The sequence below is a fragment of the Schistocerca gregaria genome, chromosome 4 (genome assembly GCF_023897955.1).
Source record: "Schistocerca gregaria isolate iqSchGreg1 chromosome 4, iqSchGreg1.2, whole genome shotgun sequence".
In the NCBI taxonomy this organism is placed as follows: Eukaryota; Metazoa; Arthropoda; class Insecta; order Orthoptera; family Acrididae; genus Schistocerca; species Schistocerca gregaria.
The window spans coordinates 251,379,667-251,398,286 of record NC_064923.1 but is presented as its reverse complement, the minus strand read 5'-3'; the positions used below and the strand labels follow the sequence as shown (position 1 = coordinate 251,398,286).

At 42.3% G+C, this 18,620-nt stretch overlaps 1 pseudogene; it reads left to right on the top strand.

Annotated features, from left to right (window-relative positions):
• LOC126267674 (carboxypeptidase B-like) overlaps positions 1-17,801 on the top strand; it is a 73,099-nt pseudogene extending 55,298 nt beyond the window's left edge.
• The last annotated feature ends 819 nt before the right edge of the window (positions 17,802-18,620 follow it).

Below are 18,620 nucleotides of genomic sequence, written 5' to 3'. Positions count from 1 at the left end.
CGGCAGTTGGAGAATTTCGTTGATATTCACAAGTACTTAACTTGCTAATGTCCCCTGTCCGTGATGGAACAACACAGAACATTGTAAACCTCTCAGCATCGTGAAGCACCAAGTACAGGATTGGAAAGGGAACACATAACATTGAATCTGGATCAGAGGCGTGTATTCTCTTTATCAGCGAGTGTAGTATTTGTCTGATGCGATGCGTCACGACCATGGTAGACGAGTGTGGAGACTGTGAGGTACGAAGGCACGTCTCAAGCATGCAATCTGCATCTACGTCTACATCTACATCTACACCTACATACATCTCCGCAACCCACTGTATAGTGCATGGTGCATGACTATTTTATACCAGTACTAGTCATTTCCTTTCCTGTTCCACTCGCATATGGGCCGAGGGAGAAACGACTGACTATATGCATCATTCTGCCGCTAGTCACAAATTCCGATTCTCTAAATTTTCTCAACAGTATTTCGTGAAAAGAACGTTATCTTCCCTCCAGGGATTCAACGAGTGAGATGGTGCATTGGTTAATACTGTGCACTGCCATTCTGGACAACTATGGGTCAGTTCCTCATCTGCCAATCTAGTTTTCCATAAATTGCTTAAGGCAAGTACCGGCATGATTCGCTTGACACGTCACGGCCAATTATTTCCTGTTGTTGTTGTTGTTGTGGTTTTCAGTTCAGAGACTGGTTTGATGCAGCTCTCCATGCTACTCTATCCTGTGCAATGTTATTCATCTCCCAATATATACTGCAACCTACATCCTTCTGAATCTGTTTAGTGTATTCATCTCTGTGTCTCCCTCTATGAATTTTACTCTCCACGCTGTCCTCCAATTCTAAATTGGTGATCCCTTGATGCCTCAGAATATGCCCTACCAACCGATCTCTTCTTCTAGTCAAGGTGACCCACAAATTTCTCTTCTCTCCAATTCTAGTCAATACCTCCTCATTAGTTATGTTATCTACCCTCTAATCATCAGCATTCTTCTGTAGCACCACATTTCGAAAGCTTCTATTCTCTTCTTGTCCAAACTATTTATCGTCCATGTTTCACTTCCATACATGGCTACACTCCATACAAATACTTTCAGAAACGACTTCCTGACACTTAAATCTATACCCGATGTTAACAAATTTCTGATACTGCGTGAAGAGTTTGACAGAGCACTGGAAGATCTAAGTCGAAACAAGGCCCCAGGAGTAGACAACATTCCATTAGAACTACTGACAGCCTTGGGAGAGCCAGTCCTGACAAACCTCTACCATCTGGTGAGCAAGATGTATGACACAGGCGAAATACCCTCAGACTTCAAGAAGAGTATAATAATTCCAATCCTAAAGAAAGCAGGTGTTGACAGATGTGAAAATTACCGAAATTTCAGTTTAATAAGCCACGGCTACAAAATACTAACGCGAATTTTTTACAGAAGAATGCGAAAACTGATAGAAGCCGACTCGGGGAAGATCAGTTTGGATTCCGCAGAAATGTTGGAACACATGAGGCAATACTGACCCTACGACTTATCTTAGAGGAAAGATGAAGGAAAGGCAAACCTACGTTTCTAGCATTTGCAGACTTAGAGAAAGCTTTTGACAAGACTGGAATACTCTCTTTCAAATTCTGAAGGTGGGAGGGGTAAAATACAGGGAGCGAAAGGCTATTTACAATTTGTACAGAAACCAGATACAAGAGTCGAAGGGTATGAAAGGGAAGCAGTGGTTGGGAAGGGAGTGAGACAGGGTTGTAGACTATCCCCTATATTACTCAATCTGTATATTGAGCCAGCAGTAAAGGAAACAAAAGAAAAATTCGGAATATGAATTAAAATCAAGGGAGAAAAAATAAAAACTTTGAGGTTCGTCGATGACATTGTAGTTCTGTCAGAGGCAGCAAAGGACCTGCAAGAGCAGCTGAACGGAATGGACAGTGTCTTGAAAGGAGGATATAAGATGAACATCAACAAAAGCAAAACGTGGATAATGGAATGTAGTCGAATTAAATCGGAATTAGTTTAGGAAATGAGACGCTTAAAGTAGTAAATGGGTTTGCTATTTTGGGAGCAAAGTAACTGATGATAGTCGAAGTAGAGGAGATATAAAATGTAGACTGACAATGGCAAGGAAAGGGTTTCTGAAGAAGATAAATTTGTTAACATCGAGTATAGATTTAAATCTCAGGAAGTCTTTTCTGAGAGTATTTGTATGGAGTGTAGCCATATATGGATGTGAAACATAGACGATAAATAGTTTAGACAAGAAGAGAATAGAAGCTTTCGAAATGTGGTGCTACAGAATAATGCTGAAGATTAGATGGGTAGATCACATAAATAATGAGGAAGTATTGAATAGAATTGGGGACAAGAGCAGCTTGTGGCACAACTTGACTAGAAGAAGGGATCGGTTGGTAGGACATGTTCTGAGACATCGAGGGATCACCAATTTAGTATTGGAGGGCAGCATGGAGGGTAAAAATCGTAGAGGGAGACCAAGAGATGAATACACTACGCAGATTCAGAAGGATGCAGTCTACAGTAGGTACTGGGAGATGAAGAAGCTTGCGCAGGATAGAGTAGCATGGAGAGCTGCATCAAACCAGTCTCAGGACTGAAGACCACAACAACAACAACAACACCTATCATAATTTCGGAGATATGAAAAACCCATTAAAAAGTGCTTGGCCGAAACTTAAGAAAGTAAATTCAGGTAAGAACCATAACAGTTTATATTTCTTTTGTTATTTAAAAACAATAATATCACTCTTAGTGTGCCTATTTATTTTGCAAAGATTTTCATTTGTAAACTCTCGACAATTTTTTTTCGTAGTGAAAATAACAGTTTAAAAATTAATATTTATATTTTGTATTAGGGTGAGAGTAAATGAGAGTGAATGTGAGTGCATGTGGCAGACATACATCAAATTTCTAATTTATATTGCAATACACCTTACGTAACTAGCAAGTGTTACGCCACCAGGATGTCATGAAAATTGTAAACCCTCCCAACTGGCGGATGACGTATGTCTGAGTGTTTGCTTATGTAATAAAGCAGCCAGAAAGTCGGTAACGATGTAATCAACTTTCTTAAGTTATCTGAAAATTAATTTTCATTTAGTTTCAGTTAATAAACATTGTAGTAATAATTAGCTTGTCGAAGTGGGATATTTTGTTCAGGAGATATACACTGTGACTTGTTGGAGTTAGAAAATTCCGCGTGGCGATGTTCTGTGTTCTACTACAGAATATTTTCGGGGAGCAGTTTTCGTGAAAGAAATCCACTGAATGACTTATGTTAGTGTTATGTGTAGAAAGTGATTGTACATTCGCGTGATTATTTTCGGAATGGACTGAGGAGAAGTCTGGCTGCTTTACGTGCGACATAAACTGGGAACTTACAATAGCAGTTCTGCATATTAAATGTGGGCTGATGACACTTGTTTAAGTAGAGAAAATAAAACCTACTTTTACCAGATTTCCTAACTTTCAATGAAGATCAGGACTCAATTTTTCGACCCGAAAATTTATTATGAATATTTACAGAAACAATCATGACGAGATTTACGCGGCCTCAGTAACTGTAGATATTAGGTGCTGTTTTTATAAACGTAGCTTTTTCATCACCTTGTAAGTATCTACGTTGCAGAGTAAATGGAAACTGAGCAGACGTCAGTATGCGGAAGGTGAATATCAATTTGCTGCTTGCTTCAGTGACAGTGGGCTAAGAGACAATTCCGTCGCAACACCAAATAGAAATTCTGTCTAAGCTATCCTGTGCTCTTCTACAGACACTCAGCGACGAAATTTCCGCGTCACTCCTGATTATAGTTTTGTCTATGGTGAACAATCGCCGTCCAGCGGAAGGTACAAAAATCTACTATTTCAGAAGTCTTCGAGTCAGTGGCGTATCTGGGAACCTATTCCATCTGCGCTCTCAACAGGGAAGTGGTATAGTCACGCTTTTCATCGGTGTCGTGTTTGGCTATCAGACACATGTCTTCGCTGTCGAACGTAATGTGAGGTCTGGCTACACATACTTGTATAGCATTCTACAACATAGAGTCCATCCATACATCAACATTCGGCGATGACTTCACCTCTCACGGTGAGCATACCCCAGCATATTGTGCCCACCTCGGCAACACCTTCCTGGAGAAGGTAGTAATCAACCGAGTGGAATAGCCTGTAATATATCTGACACAACTGACTCTGTATGGGACCAGCTGAGACTTGCTGTTCATCATGACAGGGATTACTTATTCTTCAATTTCATAAGATTTCCCTTATCCTTTTTAAAGTAAGGAAGCGTTCGTTCGCAGCTATTCAGATGGTGCAGACAATGTCTGTTCCACCTCCTGATAGAGTGTGGAGGCGCGTTGGTGTTGATCCAAGAACTGGCGCACTTCTTGGTGCCCAAAAATGGTAAGCGGTAAAATATGCTTACTTTTCGGGCTGTACAATGGCTACGAAACTTTTTGTTACCATCATGATTCCAGTCGGGACTTTTCAGGATCGACCACTGCAGCACTAGCGCACTTATTCTCGTCGACAAGTGGAAAGAACATGGCTGCAACTTTCGTCTTTACCAACGCAAGACAATATGGAAGGCCTTGATCTCTCACCAGGTGTTGGTTTCCTTTTTTTCAGAGGTCGGCGCTGCCAGCTATCCCTGCTCTGAGGTTTACGCTGGTCCTCAGACGTTCTCTGAGCCTGAGACGCAAGCTCTCAGAGACTACATCTTCGCCAACGCCGACCGCATCAAGCTTTACCTAACGTTCCATAGCTTCGGAGCCGTAAGTAACTAATACAGTATTATTGAGGTGTTGTTGTATTGGGTTGATGCCTAAGTTCGTAGCTTTGTTTCTAGCTTTTTTCCATAATTTTAATAAACACAACAGATACACGTAATAGAGACTTTAGTCGTCAGTACTATAGTTTTCTTCACTATTTACAACAGTGGGCCAACGCTGGGCCAGCTTTTCGATTCCGCGACTGTGGAAACCACATGGTTTCGAGGCGAAGAACTCGTCGAGCCTTGTTCGAGCGCATTTTCATGCGAAAGGAATTTCCTTGAAGGTTGTACGATGGAAAACGGAAAAGGTGAAAATGTGCGAACGTAAGATCAGGTGAATAAGGTGGGAGCGAAATGTATTCCCAATATAGTTAGAACGCGGGTGTTGCGCTATCGTGGAGTAGCAACACTTCAGGCAGTCTTCCCGGTCGTTGTTCTTGGTTTGTGTCGGCAAGGCATCTCAGATGCTGCAGTGATGGTTACACCTCAGGGTAATTCGTAGTATATCACACCACCGTTGTTCCTCCGGTTGCACAACGTTACCATTCGTGAATGCAATCAAATCTTTGTGCCGGCAGACGCTTCTTTATTTGGGCTCGCCCATTTCTTTCTTCTCGCCACCAGTAACGATAGTGGATACGAATGGTCGGTGTTGTTCATGAGCCAGCCGATGACGGGCAAGCAGACGCACGTATGGTTACCCGCTTTTTGTTATTTTGGCTTAGACCAAGCGGTACCCATACACCCGATTTTTAAACCTTCCCCATTGCATGCAAATATCGCAAGATGGTGGAATGATCACAGTTCATCACATCTGTCAGTTCTCGATCACATTGACCTGGATCATTGAGGATTAATCATACAATGAAGGCTTTCAAGACCGGGTGTTTCAGCTGCCGAGAATTCTTCCGGGGTTGTATGGCCGTGGTCCATGGAACTCTTCTATCCCTGACGTTTCGTCCAAAGCTACGTTGGACATCTTCGGAGGTGCTCCTGGTTGCGCTGAGTCTTGCCGACTGACGAGAAGGACGTCGAAGAACGGCCTCAATACCGTGGAAAGTGGGCGTGTTCTGGATTTCTCGTGATAGGGGGGTAAACATTGTCAACGATAAAATATAACTGTCGATCATAGTAATTCAAAGACTTTCATGGCTTCTTCTTTTCTGCGTAGGTGGAAGCACATGGGGCCCAATCAAGACATCAGCAACAATGCCTGCCCAAGCGTTCACAGAAAATTTGTGTTGATGACGTGATTGCACAATTGCGGATTCTCGTCAGCCCATACATGTTGAGTGTGAAAATTTACAATTTGATCACGCTGGAAACTAAAATGAGCTCTAACATGAAAATTGAGCGTTTCCGGACACATGTCCACGTAACGTCTTTTCTTTATATGTGTGTGAGGAATGTTTCCTGAAAGTTTGGCCGTATCTTTTTGTAACGCCCTGTATAGCCGTGAATAATAGTTCGTCATAGTACATAAAACTTGTTTCCGAAAATTTCACTACGTGATCACCCGACTGCAGAGCATGTTTCGCGACGGCTGACTTGTCTGTTTTCCCTTGTCGGCAAACTGAAGTTGTGTGTGCTGTGACGAACTATTATCCACGGCTATATAGAGAAGCCATCGAAATATATAAACATGGGGATAATTTTAACAGAAAAGGAGAAGCCATGAAACACAACGACATATGGACAGTGGCGCTACAGAAACGCTGAAAAGTTTTTATCTTTGACGTACAATGAACGACAGTTATATTTTATCCTTGACAAGGTTTATCTCTGCTATCACATGAAATACAGACCACGCCCACTTTCCATGGTATTTAGACTCAGCACAACCAGAAGCACCTCTGAAGATGTCCAAAGCAGCTTTGGACGAAACGTCAGGGATAGAAAAGTTCCATGGACCACGGGCTTACATGGTGGATTAATGCCTTTCAGCGTTCTTTATCAAACCCCGAAGGTCTTCCTGAATATGGAGAGACACTAACATCAAAACGAACATCTTTGAAACTAGGAAACCGTTTTCTTGCCGAGCTCTGTCCAATGGCATTATCCCCATACGCGGCGAAAATGCTTCTGGCTGCCTTCGCTGCAGTCTCCTCTCTACTAAACTCAAACAGAAGAATATGTCGGAAATGCTCCGATTTCTCCACTTGGCACACCATTTTCTAGCTCCCACAGCTCCACTCTCTATATCCAAACGACAGAATGACAGTATGTAAACTCAAATAGCAACAGTGGTTGAACTACAGATAAAAAGACATTCGATAAATTAATCCATGCTGTTGTTGTGGTCTTCAGTCCTGAGACTGGTTTGATGCAGCTCTCCATGCTACTCTATCCTGTGCAAGCTTCCTCATCTCCCAGTACCTACTCCAGCCTACATCCTTCTGAATCTGCTTAGTGTATTCATCTCTTGGTCTCCCTCTATGATTTTTACCCTCCACGCTGCCCTCCAGCACTAAATTGGTGATCCCACGATGTCTCAGAACATGTCCTATCAACCGATCCCTTCTTCAAGTCAAGTTGTGCCACAAGCTCCTCTTCTCCCCAATTCTATTCACTACCTTCTCATTAGTTATGTGATCTAGCCATCTAAACTTCAGCATTCTTTTGTAGCACCACATTTCGAAAGCTTCTATTCTCTTCTTGTCTAAACTATTTATCGTCCAGGTTTCACTTCCATACATGGCTACACTCCATACAAATAGTTTCAAGAACGACTTCCTGACACTTAAATCTATACTCGATCTTAACAAATTTCTCTTCTTCAGAAACGCTTTACTTGTCATTGCCAGTCTACATTTTATATCCTCTCTACTTCGAGCATCATCAGTTATTTTGCTCCCCCAAATAGCAAAACTCCTTTTCCACTTTAAGGGTATCATTTTCTAATGTAATTCCCTCAGAATAACCCGACTTAATTCGACTACATTCCATTATCCTCGTTTTGCTTTTGTTGATGTTCATCTTATACCCTCCTTTCAAGACACTGTCCATTCCGTTCAACTGCTCTTCCAAGTCCTTTGCTGTCTCTGACAGAATTACTATGTCATCAGCGAACCTCAAAGTTTTTACTTGTTCTCCATGGATTTTAATACCTACTCCAAACTTTTGTGTTCTTTATTGCTTGCTCAATATACAGATTGAATAACATCGGGGGTAGGCTACAACACTGTCTCACTCCCTTCCCAACCACTGCTTCCCTTTCATACCCCTCAACTCTTATAACTGCCATCTGCTTTCTGTACAAATTGTAAATAGCCTTTCGCTCCCTGTATTTTACCCCTGCCTCACGTGTTCCAACATTTCTACGGAATCCAAACTGATTTTCCCCGAAGTCGGCTTCTATCAATTTTTCCATTTGTCTGTAAAGAATTCGCGTTAGTATTTTGCAGCTGTGACTTATTAAACTGATAGTTCGGTAATTTTCACATCTGTCAGCACCTGCTTTCTTTGGGATTGGAATTATTATATTCTTCTTGAAGTCTGATTCTATTTCGCCTGTCTCATTCATCTTGCTCACCAAATGGTAGAGTTTTGTCAAGACTGGCACTCCCAAGGCTGTTAGTAGTTCTAATAGAATGTTGTCTACTCTGGGGGCCTTGTTTCGACTCAGGTCTTCCCGTGCTCTGTCAAACACCTCACGCAGTATCATATCTCCCATTTCATCCTCATCTACATCCTCTTCCATTTCCATAATATTGTCCTCAAGTACATCGCCCTTGTATACACCCTCTATATAGTCCTTCCGCCTTTCTGCTTTCCCTTCTTTACTTGGAACTGGGTTTCCACCAAAGCTCTTGATATTCATACAAGTGGTTCTTCTTTCTCCAAAGGTTTCTTTAATTTTCCTGTAGCAGCATCTATCTTACCCCTCGTGAGATAAGCCTCTACATCCTTACATTTGTGCTCTTGCCATCCCTGCTTAGCCATCGTGCACTGCCTGTTGATATCATTTTTGAGACGTTTGTATTCCTTTTTGCCTGCTTCATGTACTGCATTTTTATATTTTCTCCTTTCATCAAGTAAATTCAATATTTCGTCTTTTACCCAAGGGTCCACATCTGCCCCTGGAAATGTCTTACAATTTAAAACCTGGTTCCTAAATCTCTGTCTTACCATTATATAATGTATCTGATACCTTTTAGTATCTCCGGGGTTCTTCCATGTATATAACCTTCTTTCATGATTCTTAAAACAAGTGTTAGCTATGATTAAGTTATACTCTGCGCAAAATTCTACCAGGCGGCTTCCTCTTTCATTTCTTAGCCCCAATCCATATTCACCTACCATGTTTCCTTCTCTCCCTTTTCCTTCTCTTTAATTCCACTCACCCATGACTATTAAATTTTCGTCTCCCTTCCCTACCTGAATAATTTCTTTTATCTCATCATACATTTCATCAATTACATCGTCATCTGCAGAGCTAGTTGGCATATAAACTTGGGCTACTGTAGTAGGTGTGGGCTTCGTGTCTATCTTGGCCACAATAATGCGTTCACTATGCTGTTTGTAGTAGCTTACCCGTACTCCTATTTTTTAATTCATTATTAAACCTACTCCTGCATTACCCCTATTTGATTTTGTATTTATAACTTTGTATTCACCTGACCAAAAGTCTTGTTCCTCCTGCCACCGAACTTCACTAATTCCCACTATATCTAACTTTAACCTATCCATTTCCTTTTTTAAATTTGCTAACCTATTTGCCCGATTAAGGGATCTGACATTCCACGCTCCTATCCCTAGAACGCCAGTTTTCTTTCTCCTAATAACAACGTCCTCTTGAGTAGTCCCCGCCCGGAGATCCGAATGGGTTCCATAGCAGTCTGAATGCGAAGACGCAAAACAAAACCACTACGAACTTATGCAACAACCTGATAAATTCCGAGGCGTTTATAAAGTCACAAATACCTATATGAAATTGTTACACAATAATTGGCACCTGAGTTCATTCGACAGCTCCTGCAGTGAATCGATTGCACCTGCCATATCCTCTAGGAAAATGGACATTGTTATTAAATGAACTGAAAAAAACTAAATTCATTAAATTATCGCACAGAAAAACGAATCAGTTTATTTTGACTGTTGTTGAAGAAGAGTGCATCGTCATATCTAGTTTCCGCTTTAGAAATGGTTTCAGTTTTTCTTTATTGCCCTAGAGACTCATACTGTGTATCATGTTGTTGTTGTTGTTTTTGTTATTGTAGTTGTAGTCTTCAGTCCGAACAGTGGTTTTATGCACTCTCCACGCAAGCCTATACTGAGCAAGCTTCTTCATCTTCTAATAACTACTACAATCTGCATGCAATGGAACCTGTTATTGTATTGAACTCTATGTTCCCCTTCACATTTTCTTCTATCTTACACCACTACACTAACACTAGATAATAAATTCACAATTTCTTGATGCCCAGCATGTGTCCTGTGTACCGATCACTTCTTTTATGCAAGTTGTGCCATAAATTTCTTTTCTTCCCAGTTCGATTTAGTACCTCCTCATTATTAATACCCATGCATCTAATTTACAGGATTCTTCTACAGCATTACACTTCATTCCATACATGGCACTCCAGACAAATGCCTTAAGAAGAAATTTCCTAATACTTAAATTTATATTCTGAAACGCTTTTCTTTCTATAGCGAGTCTTTGTCTTATATCTTCTCGGCCGTCATCTGTTATTTTGCTGGCCAAATAGCAAAATTAATCTACTAACTTCAGTTCTTCATTTTGTAACCTAATTCCGTCAACATCATCAGACATAATTCGACTATATCCATTACACTTGTTTTATTTTTGTTGATGTTCATCTTATAACCCCTATCCAAGATATTAGTGGGGTTCAATGAGTTTATGAAGACAGACAAAGTATTTTTCTCACCCCCACACCCTTCCCCACCTTGACTGTCGAATAAAAAACGACATATGGACGCCTACAGTCAGCCGCGGTGGCCGAGCGGTTCTAGGCGCCTCAGTCCGGAACCGAGCGACTACTACGATCGCAGGTTCGAATCCTGCCTCGGGCACGGATGTGTGTGATGTTCTTATGTTAGTTAGGTTTACGTAGTTCTAAGTTATAGGGGACCTATGACCTCAGAAGCTAAGTCCCATAGTGTTCAGTGCCATTTGAACCATTTTTTGGACGCCTCCTGCGACTTTATTGAGATGGAAAATGTCGATTATTATTTTCTAGAAAAAATCGTGAGACCTGGTGTTATCAACAAGAGACTACCACAAAACGACAAACTACCAGTTGAGTCTCTGGTGGTTCTCCAAAACGGAAGAAGGTGTGAATGTGAAGCGCAAGTTAAACAACATCCCAAAGAAGGTATTTTCTGACATTTCATGGGGTTACATGAACGTTTTGTATGTTGTACTGAAGTGGGAGGAGACCACTGAAGCATTAAAAGTGTCATCTTAACTTCTCTCTATTTTGTTTCTTCTTTTTATTAATTCAGTCCTGTGATAAATTTACGTGTTATGAAATCTTTTCCGAAATTTTTGTCAGGAGTGTACATTGCACGGTAGTGAAATTTGGACAAAAACCATTTGAGACAATAAAAGGTTTCGAAATGTGGAGATGCAGAAGAAGTCTGAGTATGGTTAGCTAGATTTGAAAGAGGCACTGATTTCAGTTGGGCGAAATGAAATTTTATGGTATAATTTGACTAAAACAAAAGACACATTACATAACTTCTTGCAAGTGTTTGGTGGGTTTATTATTATATATTTTTTAAAGGTGCTGTACCACTTCGCTATACAAGATGGAATCCAAAATTTTCGGGACTGGTGCTGCCATCTGGCAAGTAGGAATAGTAGGTAGAATGAAATTTTCACTCTACAGCGGAGTGTGCGCTGATATGAAACTTCCTGGCAGATTAAGACTGGAAGACCCGTTAGCCGCACAATGCCAGACACTGTTTCCAAACTTCAACAACTATTTCGTGCGGATCGACGTCGAACCATTCAAGTTCTTGCGGATGAAATGGGCATTGGTTATGGGACATGTCAACAAATGTTGACTGATGAATTGGGCATGCATCGTGTCGTTGCAAAATTTGTGTCGAAGTTGTTGACTGCCGATCAGAAGGCACAGCGTGTTGAAGTGTGCATGGACCTTCGTCATAACGCATTTTATGATCCAACCTTCTTGTCACGGGTTATCACCGGAGACGAAGCAACAATTGTCCCAGTGGAAGAGCCAGGGCTCTCCAAGACCCAAGAAAGCGAGACAGGTGAAGAGTAAAGTGAAGAGTATGATCATCGTTTTCTTTGACACCATGGGAATTGTGCACAAAGAATTCGTACCACCCATCCAAACAGTGAATTCCACGAACTACTGTGACGTTTTGCGACCGCTCCATGAAAACGTGCGCCGACGATGACGCGAACTTTGGCGTCAAGGGGACTGGCTGCTGCATCACGACAACGCGCCCTATCACACGTCCTTGCTCACCAGGACCTTTATGGCGCCGGCCGATGTGGCCGAGCGGTTCTAGGCGCTACGTTCTGGAACCGCGCGACCGCTATGGTCGCAGGTTCGAATCCTGCCTGGGGCACGGATGTGTGTGATGTCCTTAGGTTAGTTAGGTTTAAGTAGTTCTAAGTTATAGGGGACTGATGACCTCAGAAGTTAAGTCCCATAGTGCTCAGAGCCATTTGAACCAATTTGAACCTTTATGGCGAAAAACAACATAGCGGCTGTACCCCACACACTGTACTAGCCAGGTTTGGCACCTTGCGACTTAGCGCTATTCCCAAAACTGCAACTCAAATTGAAAGGGCGTTGGTGCGACACTCTAGAGAGGAGTCAAGAAGCATCGCTGGCGGTGATAAACACCCTCAAAGAACAGGACTTCCAGAAAAACTTTGACCAATGGCAGAAGCGCTGGGACCAGTGCGTACGAGCGGATGTGAACTACTTGGAGGGTGATGGTGACCATTAGCCCAAAGGTAAGGTTTTCCGCAGATGGCAGCACCAATCCCGAAAATTTTGGATGGCACTTCGTATGCCTATCAGGACTACCTCGTTTTGGACTTTTTGACATTTTCGAGAGAACCTGCATACAGTAAGGCTGCGGGCTCATCAGAAAGGAAACATGTGGAAAGGAAGAGATCCACTGATAAAACATATCCTAAGCAACAAGGAATAATCACTGTGGCAAAGGATCGAAGTGTTAAAAAACTGTTGAGGCAGACTAAGGCTCGACTACAGTATGTGCAAGTTGCTTCTATGAAGATGTTACAAACTTTCAGGGTGATGAATAAGGATAAGTGTATCAGTCTGCGTTAAGGGATCCTGGTCCGAAAAATATCGTGCCGAAAGTTACAAGCGAAAATCGGTCAAAGGTATCTGACAGTGGACTACTTGTACTGGTACTGTTGTTGCTAAAATTGTAGAATGGACAACTTTCAATATAGTAGTTTGGCCTAAAACATTGTAAGCAAACATTAACTCTAAAATATCTTAAGAGCTATGAACATTTTTTGATGTTCAGTAATGTAAAACCCATCTCTTCTACTTCAAGCTCTTTGGTTCCCACGTTTTTTGGAGGAAATAGTATGGAACAAAACAAGAAAAAAGCCCATTAAATATGGGGGTTAAACTGTATATCTTAGGAGCTGTGGCCATTCGTTCAGTAGAAGAGATGTACTTCACAGTAGCGAAGACGACGAAATGCCCATAGCTCTTAGAATGTGCATTTTAATGCCCATGTTTACTAGTAACTTTTTTCTTGTTTTTCTCTCTATTACCACATCTGAAACTTGCGTAGTCTACAATGTTAGCAACAACAGTATCGGCACATGTATTCCACAGTCAAAGGTGTCAAAACGATTTTCACTCATGACTTTCGACTCTCTCGTTTCCGCACCAGGGTCCTTTACCTCAGATTGATGCATTTATCGTTCTCCAACATACCTGAAAGTTTGTAACGTCATAACGAAATCATCTTGTAGATTCAAGTCGACAAAGGTGAAAAAGTGCTATAAACTAGCGTGGAAAGTGGCATTTAACCAGTCTTCGGACTGAAAACCACAATGACAACAACAAAATCAACACAACAACTGTGTATCATCTAAACGTTTCTGAAGTTTTTTTTTTTTGGGGGGGGGGGTTTAGTCATTAGTCTTCTGACTGGTTTGACGCTGTCCACCACGAATTCCTCTCCTGTGCCAACCTCTTCATCTTAGAGTAGCACTTGCAACCTACATCCTCAATTATTTGCTGGATATATTCCAATCTCTGTCTTGTTCTACAGTTTTTATCCTGTACACTTCTCTGTGGCACTATGCAAGTTATTTCCTTATGACTTAACAGATCTCCAAGCAGCTTGCTTCTTCTTCTTGTCAGTGTTTTCCCCATTTTCCTTTCCTCAGCTCATTCCTTACCTTATCAGTCCACCAAATTTTCAGCTTTCATCTGCGGCATCACACTCAAATTCTTCGAATCTCTTCTGTTCCGGTATGCCCACAAGTTCGTATCTCATTACCATACAATCGAGTATCTGATTTATGACTCTCTGGCTGACTATAATGCAATGTAACTGAAATCTTCCCGTATCTCACGGCTTTTTACATGTATACCTTCTCCTCTTGTGATTCTTGAACAGAGTAATCGCTGTTGGTAGCCGAAATTTATTACAGAACTCAATCAGTCTTCCTCCTCTCTCATTCCTATTACTGAGCCCACATTCTCCCATAACTCTCTCTTCCACTTTTTCCTTACAACTGCATTCCAGTCCCCCAAGTCTATTAGATTGTCTTCTCCCTTTATGTACTGCATTACCTGTTCATTATCCTCATACACTTACTCTATCTCTTCAGCTTTAGCTTGCGACGTCGGTATATATGCCTCAACTGTCGTTGTCGGTGTTGATTTGCTGTCGATTCTGATTAGAACAACCCTATCACTGACTTATTCAAAGTCACACACTTTCTGCCCTACCTTCTTAAACACAACGATTTTTGCTCCCATTATACCATTTTCTGGTGCTGCTGATATTATTCTATACTCATCTGCCCAGAAATCCTTATCTTCTTTCCATTTCACTGCACTGACCCCCACTATATCTAGTTTGATCCTTTGCATTTCCCTTTTCAGATTTTGTATCTTCCCTACGACGTTCAATCTTCTGACGTTCAACACCCCAACTGACAGAACGTTATCCTTTCGTTTGTTATTTAATCTTTTTCTCATAGTCACCTTCTCCGTGGCAGTTCTTTCCCAGAGTTCCGCATGGAGGACTATTCCAGACTCTTTCGCCAATGGAGAGTTCATCCTGGCACTTTTTCAATTACAGGTCATATGTTCTGTGGACACACATGATGTGTTCTTAATGCAGTGGTTTATATTGCCTTCTGCTTCCTAATGCCGTTGATCATTGCTGATTATTGCGCCATTAGGGCCAGTTTCCCACCCCTAGGACAAGAGAGTGCTCAGAACCTCAGTCCGCTCCTGTGTCCTGTTGGCAGAATGAGAGTGACTACTTATACCGGAACCCTTCGCTTGCCAGTGCTGATTGTTATTCAAAATTTAAGCGGTGACGGGTTTCGAACCGGATCCAAGCATGTTTTATTACCGATCAAAGGCGCTTTCATTAGACCAAGGGCGCACACTTGTATTTTAATATTAACCCACCAAAAAACTAAAATGACTTGAACGGAAGTGATATGTGCCTTTATCGTGAAGTGATTTTGCTTCTCACTGTCAGCTTTTTTTTTTTGTAATTTCAGATCACAATTCGCTTTAATTTTATCCGTGTGATTTTAGATGTGATTGTCGATAATGTGTGCTGAATACATATACAGGATGTTACAAAAAGGTACGGCCAAACTTTCAGGAAACATTCCTCACTCACAAATAAAGAAAAGATGTTATGTGGACATGTGTCCGGAAACGCTTAATTTCCCTGTTAGAGCTCATTTTAGTTTCGTCAGTATGTACTGTACATCCTCGTTTCACCGTCAGTTGGCCCAATTGAAGGAAGGTAATGCTGACTTCGGTGCTTGTGTTGACATGCGACTCATTGCTCTACAGTACTAGCATCAAGTACATCAGAACGTAGCATCAACAGGTTAGTGTTCATCACGAACGTGGTTTTGCAGTCAGTGCCATGTTTACAAATGCGGGGTTGGCAGATGCCCATTTGATGTATGGATTAGCACGGGGCAATAGCCATGGCGCAGTACGTTTGTATCGAGACAGATTACCAGAACGAAGATGTCCCGACAGGAAGACGTTCGAAGTAATAGATCAGCGTCTTAGAGAGCACGGAACATTCCAGCCTATGACTCGCGACTGGGGAAGACCTAGAACGACGAGGACACCTCCAATGGACGAGGCACTTTTTCGTTCAGTTGACGATAACCTTAATGTCAGCGTCAGAGAAGTTGCTGCTGTACAAGGTAACGTTGACCACGTCACTGTGTCGAGAGTGCTACAGGAGAACCAATTGTTTCCGTACCATGTACAGCGTGTGCAGCCACTATCAGCAGCTGATTGGCCTCCACGGGTACACTTCTGCGAATGGTTCATCTAAAAATGTGTCAATCCTCATTTCAGTGCAAATGTTCTCTTTACGGATGAGGCTTCATTCCAACGTGATCAAATTGTAAATTTTCACACTCAACATGTGTGGACTGACGAGAATCCGCAATTGTGCAATCACGTCATCAGCACAAATTTTCTGTGAACGCTTGGGCTGGCATTGTTGGTGATGTCTTGATTGGGCCCCATGTGCTTCCACCTACGCTCAATGGAGCACGTTATGATGATTTCATACGGGATATTCTACCTGTGCTGCAAGAACATGTGCCTTTACAAGTACGACTCAACATGTGGTTCATGCACGATGGAGCTCATGCACATTTCAGTCGAAGTGTTCGTACGCTTCTCAACAACAGATTCGGTGACCGACGGATTGGTAGAGGCGGGCCAATTCCATGGCCTCCACGCTCTCCTGACGTCAACCCTCTTGACTTTCATTTATGGGGCATTTGAAAGCTCTTGTCTGTACAACCCCGATACCAAATGTAGAGACTCTTCGTGCTCGTATTGTGGACGGCTGTGATACAATACGCCATTCTCCAGGGCTGCATCAGCGCATCAGGGATTCCATGCGACGGAGGGTGGATGTATGTATCCTCGCTAATGGAGGACATTTTGAACATTTCCTCTAACAAAGTGTTTGAAGTCATGCTGGTACGTTCTGTTGCTGTGTGTTTCAATTCCACGTTTAATGTGATTTGAAGAGAAGTAATAAAATGAACTCTAACATGGAAAGTAAGCGTTTCCTGACACATGTCCACATAACATATTTTCTTTCTTTGTGTGTGAGGAATGTTTCCTGAAAGTTTGGCCGTACATTTTTGTTCAAATGGTTCAAATGGCTCTGAGCACTATGGGACTCAACATCTTAGGTAATAAGTCCCCTAGAACTTAGAACTACTTAAACCTGACTAACCTAAGGACATCACACACACCCGTGCTCGAGGCAGGATTCGAACCTGCTACCGTAGCAGTCCCGCGGTTCCGGACTGCAGCGCCAGAACCGCATGTCCACCGCGGCCGGCGTACATTTTTGTAACGCCCTGTATATTGCTGAACAATTTTCCTTTAAAAATCTTGTCATGTTCTATTACCAGTTCATAAATTCAGTATGATGTCAGTAACTTGTCTGTAATCTCTTTCCAGTGCGTACTCTACCCGTGGGGTTACACTAGCGAACTGCCTGACGACTGGGAAACTTTGGTAAGCCCTCTTTTCTACTTGCCGCTCTCTTTAAATCATCGACCACCTTCATTGTGTAGTACTATCAGTGTGACCGGGAACGCGTTAAATGTTACTAATAATTCTGTTTCCACGCCGCCACAGGACGCATTGGCACAACAAGCAAACGCCGCCCAGGTAGCAGCGGGTGGTCCTAGTTACGAGATCGGCAGCTCAATAAACGTCTTGTGTAAGTACTCCTCCCGTGTCCACTTGCTCTCATGAATCGGCAGCTGTAAGTGGGTAAATGATCTTTCCTGCATCATCTTCAACTCGCTCTGTGTAATACGAAAATGTAACCATGGTGGTCGCATTGTTGTACGACACTCCCGTCGCCCACTGTCCCTTTTCCCAAGTCTTGTCACTGAATCTTCGTGGTGTGGACTCAACTAGTCGTTGGAAGTCCCCTGCAGAAATATCAAGCCATGATGCCTTTAGAGCCGTCCATAATTACAAAAGTGTTGCCGGTGCTGGATTTTGTGCATGAATTAACCTGTCCGTTATGTCCCATAGATGTTAGATGGGATTCACGTCGAGCGATTTGGGTGGCCAGATTATACGCTTGAATTGCCCAGAATGTTCTTCAAACCAATCGTAAACAACTGTGAGATGGTGACATGGCGCATTGTCATCCATAAAAATTCCATCGTTGTTTGGGAACAATCCACATGCACAGCCCACTCCATTATGGAGCCACCATCAGCTTGCACAGTGTCTTGGTGACGATTTGGGTTCTGCCCCACTTAGGAAACCTACCATCACCTCTTACCAATTCAAATCGAGACTCATCTGTCCAGGCCACGGTTTTCCATCGTCTAGGTTCCAACCGATATGGTCACGAGCCCAGGTCAGGCGTTCATGAGATGTCGTGCTGTAAGCAAAGGCACTCAAGTCGGTTGTCTGCTGCCATAGCTCATTAACGCCACTGATACGCTCGTCGTACATCGACATTGATTTTTGCGGCTATTTCACGCCGTTTTGCTTGTTTCTGGCACTGACAATACTACGAAAACGCCGCTGCTTTCGGTCGTTAACTGAAGGCCG